Source organism: Cebus imitator, unplaced genomic scaffold, assembly GCF_001604975.1.
Source record: "Cebus imitator isolate Cc_AM_T3 unplaced genomic scaffold, Cebus_imitator-1.0 Scaffold1, whole genome shotgun sequence".
Lineage (NCBI taxonomy): Eukaryota > Metazoa > Chordata > Mammalia > Primates > Cebidae > Cebus > Cebus imitator.
Genome location: NW_016107316.1, coordinates 17814763 through 17822458, shown reverse-complemented (window position 1 = coordinate 17822458; position 7696 = coordinate 17814763). Strand labels below are relative to the sequence as shown.

The 7696-nt window shown below is 43.3% G+C and overlaps 1 protein-coding gene across 1 annotated transcript in view; it reads left to right on the top strand.

Annotated features, from left to right (window-relative positions):
* LOC108301632 overlaps positions 1–7696 on the top strand; it is a 480010-nt gene that overhangs the window by 177793 nt on the left and 294521 nt on the right. The window lies entirely within an intron of this gene.

Sequence of the window (7696 nt, the reverse complement as noted above, 5' to 3'; positions counted from 1 at the left end):
AGTGGCTCACACCTGTAATCTCAACACTTTGGGAGGCTGAGGCAGGTGGATCACTTGAGGTCAGGAGTTTGAGACCTACCTGGCCAACATGGTAAAACCCCATCTCTCCTAAAAATACAAAAATTAGCCAGGCAAAAAATTAGCCAGGCATGGTGGTGTTTGTCTATAATCTCAGCTACTCAGGAAGCCGAGGCAGGAGAATTGCTTGAACCTGGGAAATGGAGGTTGCAGTGAGCCGAGATCATGCCACTACACTCCAACCTGGTGACAGAGTGAAACTCCGTCTCAAAAACAAAGAAGAGGAGGGAATGGAAGGTCTGAGATAGGAGGGTGAAGAGGCCGGAAGAAGCAAGGGAACAAGAATGGCACTGCCTTCGATTTGCTTTACTTTCCCTACCCTGTAGGGTCTCTCTTTATGGTGACCGTGTGTCATCCTAAGTGGGAGATTTTGAGAGGGAAGAGAGCACTAACTGCCTCCCCACCGTCTGGAACAACAGGCGCAGGTAGCCTAGGATCCAAACAGCAGGTATAAACTGACATTGAGCCACATGGTCACCTTCTATCTGTGCCCTGGACAGAGACGCCACATCTACGGTGGCTTCTTTTACTCAACATGGCTGGCTGTCCTCAACTCCCGACCTCAGCTTCCAGCTCTACCCCGTTGCCCCCACAAGGTGTTCACAGCCACTTCCATCTTCACAATCACACTTGAGCCTGGTCCCCTTTTGTTTTCTATCCTAGCTGAGGACATCTCTTTTACCGTGGTCCCCCAACCTGGAAATCTCCCTAAACTTTATATCAAATGAGTCACCAAGTCCTGGCAATTCCTCTTCCCCCAGGTGTCATGGAGCCCCAGCCCCCTCTTCCCAGGAGCTCCAGTCCCAGCCCGGCTTTGGTTCACAGTTCCCCATCGGATCTTTTCTCCCCTAGGCACCCTGCCTATTTCACACCCAAACTCCATAACCCTGGATTTTGGCTGCGTTGGCGACAACACTGGTGTAAGACACCAGGCAGATTCACCTAACTAAATGGATCCACTTCCTCACTGTTGCGGAATGTTCCAGAGCCTTTCCAGGGCGTCTTAACTGTTGTCAGGTCTCCAGGCACCTGACACAAGTGTCCGGACACATACATGCCTTGATTTGCTGAACTCAGGAGCACTGCAGGAAGGAGCTCCGCTTCTCTTGGAGGCAGAAATGTTGAGAGCTTTCCTTGGGCTTATATTGCAGGAAGGAGAGCCAAGAAGGCACCAAGGAGAAAGATGCTGGGCAGAGAAGTCCAGGCTGCGTGGCTGGGTGTGGCCGTGGGAGAGCCCGGGGCCTAGGGGCTGTGTGCAGCTGGGGCTGTGCTTCCAGCTCCAGAAGAGTCTGCTGGGGAAAGAAAGGGAGAAGGAACAGAGGAAAGAGCCCAGCCAAGGGAATACCAGCTCCTCTGCCGTGGGCTCCACTCTGACAGAACTGGCAGTGACAAGTAGAAGGTGAAGCCTGGCCCAGCACGGTAGCTCACATCTGTAAACCCAGCACTTTGGGAGTCCAAGGTGGGTGGATACCTGTGGTCAGGAGTTTGAGACCAGCCTGGCAATGTGGTGAAACCCAATTTCTACAAACAAATACAAAAGCTAGCCTGGTGTGGTGGTGTGCACGTGTGGTCCCAGCTACTCGGGAAGCAGAGGCAGGAGGATCACTTAAGCCTGAGGTTCAACTTGGGAGGTTGAGGCTGCAGTGAGCCGTGATTATGCCACTGCACTCCAGCCTGGGTGATGGGGCAAGACACTGTCTCAAAAAAAAAAAGAAAGAAAGAGAGAGAGAGAGAGAAGAAAGAAAGAAGGAAGAAAGGAAGGAAGGAAGGAAGGGAGGGAGGGAGGGAGGGAGGGAGGGAGGGAGAGAGGAAGGGGAGAAAAAGAAAGAGGTGCCCTACTGGCTGGAAGGGAGGAAAAGGAAAAAATAGGGAGGGGTCACAGCCCTATCGGAGGCCCTTTGTTGACCCAGAGGTCAGGCTGTGGCAGAGGCTGGCCAAGCTACCCATGAGCAGAGCATAGAGGCCAATAGAGTAGAGGCAGGGAAAACTGCCCACAGCAGCTAGGGTTATTTATAAAGTACCCTGTCCCACCCCATCTAGAGGAAAGATGGCCTTTTCTGGGCCCATGAACTGGGTTAGGCCAGGGAACATTTAGAAAAGGACCTCCAAGAATTCTAGGTAAACCGTATTTAACTTTTTATTTCAGAACATTCTAAATGAAGACATAACTGGAGATAATAGCGTGTGACTTCCCATGTGCTCGTCTCCCAGCTTTAGCACCTACCGACCCACAGCTGATCTGATTTCTGTGTACCTGCTTACACCCCTTCCTCATCGAACTTAAAAAAAAAAAAAAAAGCTTTTTTTTCTTTTTTCTTTTTAGAGACAGGGTTTCCCTTTATCACCCCATGTTGGAGTGTTAAAAACAGCTTTATTGAAATATAATTCACATATTATACAATTCACCCATCTAAAGTGTACCATTTAGTGTTTTTAGTATTCATCATATCTTGCAAACATCATTACAATCCAGTTTTCTTTTTCTTTTTTTTTCTTGAGACAGTCTCGCTGTGTAGCCCAGGCTAGGGTACAATGGCACAATCTTGGGCTCACTGCAACCTCCAGTGCTGGAGTTTAAGCGATTCTTAGGCCTCAGCCTTCTGGGTAGCTGGGACTACAGATAGGCTTGTGCCACCACACCTGGCCAATTCTTTTTGGCATTTTTAGTAGAGATGGGGTTTCACCATTTTGGCCAGGCTAGTCTCAAACTCCTGTCCTCAAGTGATCTGCCCACCTTGGCCTCCCAAAGTGCTGAGATTACAGATGTGAGCCACCACGCCCAGCCTACAATCTAATTTTCAAACATGGTCATCCCCCATACCCATGAGAAGTCAATGCCTCTCATCACCCCTCCACTCAACCCTAAACAACCACTAATCTACTTTCTGTGACTGAAAACTTGCTGATTCCATACATTTTCATGAAAATGGACTAATAAACTATGTGGTCTTCAGTAGCTGGCTTCTTTCACTTAGCGTAAGTCTTCAATCTTCATGGTTCAACAGGTATCAGTATTTCATTACTTTTTATTGCTGAGTAACATCCCATCATAAGAATGTATCACATTTTATTTTTTCATTTAGCAATTGGGATGGAATTTGGATTATTTCGATTTTGGGGGGTGTCATGAATAATGCTGCTATGAATATTTATGTACAAGTTTTTTTGTGGACATACGTTTGCATTTCTCTACCTAGGGGTGGAATTGCTGGATTGTAGAGTAAATCTGCGTTTAACTTTTTTAGGAATTGCCAAATTGTTTTCCAAAGTGGCTGTGCCATTTAACATTTCCCACCAGCACTGTATGACAGTTCCAATTTCCAATTTCTCTGCATCCTTGCCAGCACTTGTTATTGTCCATCTTTTTTATTGTAGTTGGCCTAGTGAGTATGAATTGACATTTCACTGTGGTTTTGATTTGCATTTTCCCTAATGACTAATGATTCTCAGTATCTTTTCATGTATTTATTGGACATGTTTATATGTTCTTTGAAGAAATGTTTATTCTAATCCCTTGCTCATTGGTTCATTCCCAGCTTTCAGCACCACACAAAAAAGCAACACACACAAAAAGTCCTTTGCCATTTTTAAATAGGGTTATTTGTCTTTTTATTGTTGAGTTGCAAGAGTTCTTTATATATTCTGGATAAGTCCTTTATCAGAGACTTCATTTTCAAATATTTTCTTCTGTCCTGTGGGCAGTTTTCACTTGTTATTGTTTTCAGCACAAAAATTTTTTATTGTGATGCAGTCCAATTTATCTATTTTTTTCTTATGTTTGTGCTTGTGGTGTCATATCTAAGAAACCATTGTCTAACCCAAGGTTACAGAGACTTACTCCTATGTTTTCTTCTAAGAGTGATATAGTTGTAGCTCTTACATTTAGATCTACTATCCATATGGTGTGAGGTAGGAGTCTGTCCCAGCACCATTTGTTGAAGAGACTATTCTTTGGTCCGTTTAATTGTCCCAGCCATAAATGTCATCATAGAACTTTAAAAAATATCTTAGATATCTTATTTTATCTACAAATATTTCTTTTTATTTTTTAAAAGAGAGATTCTTACTATACATTCCAGGCTGGTCTTGAACTCCTGAGCTCAAACAATCCTCCTAAGTGGGTGGGACTACAGGCTTGGGCCACTGAGCCCAGTATTTTATCTGTAAATATCTCTACATCTATCTCTAAAGATAGAAACTCTTTTTTTTTTTTTTCATGATGTCTTGCTATTTTGCCAGGCTAGGCTGGAACTTGAGACCCTCCTACCTCAGCTTACTGAGTAGCTAGACCTACAGGCATGTGCCACCATGCCCAGCTTAGAAACTTTTGTTGTTTTTTACACTATAACCACAATAATGTTTCACAACTAAAAACCTAACAATCGGCCAGGTGTAGGCATAGTGGCTAATGCCTGTAATCCCACCACTTTGGGAGGCTGAGGCAGGTGGATCGCTTAAGCCCAGGAGTTTGAGACCAGCTTGGGCAACATCATGACACTCTATCTCTAGAAAAAACGCAAAAATTAGCTGGGCATGGTGGTGCTTGCCTATAGTCTCAGCTACTTGGGAGGTTGAGGTGGGAGGATCACCTGAAACTCGGAGGTCTTGGCTGCAGTGAGCCATGATCATGCCACTGCACTCCAGCCAGGGCAACAGAGTGAGACCCGGTATCATAAAACAAACAAATAACAGTCTAATTCCCAAAGATAAATCAGATTCCTCTCTCAGTGTGCGTATCACACCACTGCCATAACACTTACTATGCTGCATTATAGTAATTTACTTCTATACACCTCCCCAGACACCATGTTTGTCCCTGTGGGGAATAGATACACATCTATTCCAAATTGATTCCCCACAGACACTAACATGGTGCGTGGCTAACCGCATGCATTGGCAAATGAGGCAAAGTGGCCTATGACTGGAAGGATGATTGGCTGTGCAAGTTACTTGCCCAGTGGTGGCAAAGGCTAATTGTCAGGCTGGGCATGGTGACTCATGTCTGTAATCCCAGTACTTTGGGAGGCTGAGGCAGGTGGATTGCTTGACCCCAGGAGTTCAAGATCAGCCTGGCCAATCTGACAAAACCCCATCTCTACTAAAAATACAAAAATTAATTGAGTGTGGTGTCTCGAGCCTGTAATCCCAGCTACTCAGGAGGCTGAGGCACAAGAATTGCTTGAACCTGGGAGGCAGAGGTTGCAGTGCTGAGATCATACCACTGCAGTCCAGCCTGGGTGACAGAGTGAGACTCTGTCTCAAATAAATAAATAAATAAATAAGTAGATAAACATTTAAGAAATTTTTAAAAAGCTAATTGTCAAAATTTCAGGGATTTTGCAAGTAGATTATTAAAGACAGCCATTATTTTAAATTAAATTATAAAAATGTATAATTATGACACAACCATAATCAATATTTGACTCATCACCACTTCCTCATTATTTTATTATATTACATTCTATTCTTTTCTTTTCTTTCTTTCTTTTTTTTTTTGAGACAGTGTCTTACTGTGTTGCCCAGGCTTGAGTGCAGTGGCCCAATCATGGTTCACTGCAGCCTTGACCTCCTGGGCTCAACCAATCCTCCCACTTCAGCCTCCCAAAGTGCTGGGATTACAGCTGGCCCACGTGCCGGGCCCATTTTACTATTTTCTATGCTCTTGAGGTTATTTATGTCATCATATCTGCATAGTAGAAAAACTATGTAATGTGCTGCTATGCATTTCTTTCCAACTCTGTGTCTAGGGATAGCATGTTAATAGCTTGAAATTGACTGTGGTGGGAGTATTTACACCACAGAAATTGGCAAATCTCATGAATTGGGACTCTTTTTTTTTTTCCTGGAGTGTGGTTGTAAAACATTTCCCAGCACATCACTGTCTCTCATTGTAAAATAGGAATTAAAAGAGCACTCATGGCAGAGTACAGTGGCTCATGCCTCTAATCCTAGCACTTTGGGAGGCCAAGGCAGGTGGATCGTTTGAGTCCAGGAGTTCCAGACCACTGCCTGGGCAACATAGAGGGACCCCATCTATAAAATATATATATATATACACATACACACTAGTCAAGTGTGGTGTTGTTCTGGTTACTTGGGAGGATCACTTGAGATGGGGAGGTCAAGGCTGCAGTGAGCCAAGGCTTTGTTTGCCTGGGAAACAGAGTGAGATTCTGTCTCAAAAAAAGAGAGAAAGAAAGAATGGTAGCACTGGGTCTCACAGCCCAGCTGTTCCCCACTAGGGCAAAAGCTTTTTGGGCAGAGTCCCTGGGAAACAGGGGTCAGGATGGTCCTCCACAGCAGGATACAGGCAGCTGGCCTCCTCAAAGGTCACCCAGGGAGGTGACCACTGTGTCCTCATTCACCCTAAATTTCCTTGCTAAGAGAAAGTCTTTCACTACATCTTTATTTCAGATGTAGGCATTTATTACTTGCACTGAACATACATAATGTTTTGATTTGTTTGGAGCTGTCTTTCATTTCATTCACAATCACTAAGTAATTTCCATGGATACAGTTTCAACATTTTGTTCAAACTGTATTTTCTATTCTCCTTCAGGTTCTCTTTTGCAAGACTAGGATCAGACAGTGTATGGGGTATATGATTGAGGTAATTATTTACCCCACTGAGCGGCTCTGGCTGGGCATTGTACAGACTTGGAACTGTGACTGTGTCCTCAGATGGCTGTCAGCTGATGTCCTCGGGTTGGCAGCAGGGTTTGTAGTTACAATCCCATGGCAGTTGCCTGAAATGGGCAACAGAAAGAGGTCCCAGTTATATAAGGAATCAGTATGTCAGCTCCTAGGACTTGCTGCCACCTTCAAACTTCAGGTCTTAAATCTGGAGAAGGAGGTCAGACCATGCTTTTGAAGCCATTAATATTATCCAAATCTATTATTTTTAAGCAAATAATGTATGTTTAGCCAAAATAAAAAAAAATTTGACTCAAAATACTATTTTAAACTTAAGGGGAAAAGTCATAAATGATAATGTTTTATTATATTCACTACTCTATATTTTTATTTAGAGACAAGGCTCGCTACGTTGTTCAGGCTGACCTTGAACTCCTGGTCTCAAACAATCCTCCTGCCTCGACCTCCCAAGTAGCTGAGACTACAGGTGCTCACCACTGCACCTGGCTCATTCTATATTTTTAGTTTTGTAAAATTTATTTTAATTAAGCTCTGTAATCACTAAGATATTTTTGCTTGTTTGCAATTTCAACCATCAATGATATTTTATTTTGGAAGTTTCTATGTATTACATAGGCATTATATTAACTTTCTTCCTTCGCAACTCCTCCCTCCAAAATCCAGAAAAAAAAATCCAACAACTTAATGTATAAAAATCTCATATCTAATTTCTCTAAAGTCTTAGGTTAAGAAAACTTAAGTGACGCTCCTCCTTTTTGAGAGTTCTACTTTTTACAGAGAATTCGTAGTCTGTCCTTATGCTCACTCCAGATTTCTCCTCTTCTCTGGGACAAAGATGTTCAATACTTCTGCTTCCTTTTAATAAATTCATTTTTTGATTATTACACATTATTATTCGCCACTTCCTGGAAACTTGAATGTATTTCTCATTTGGCAAAAATTCAGTGTGGCTTTGCATGAGATG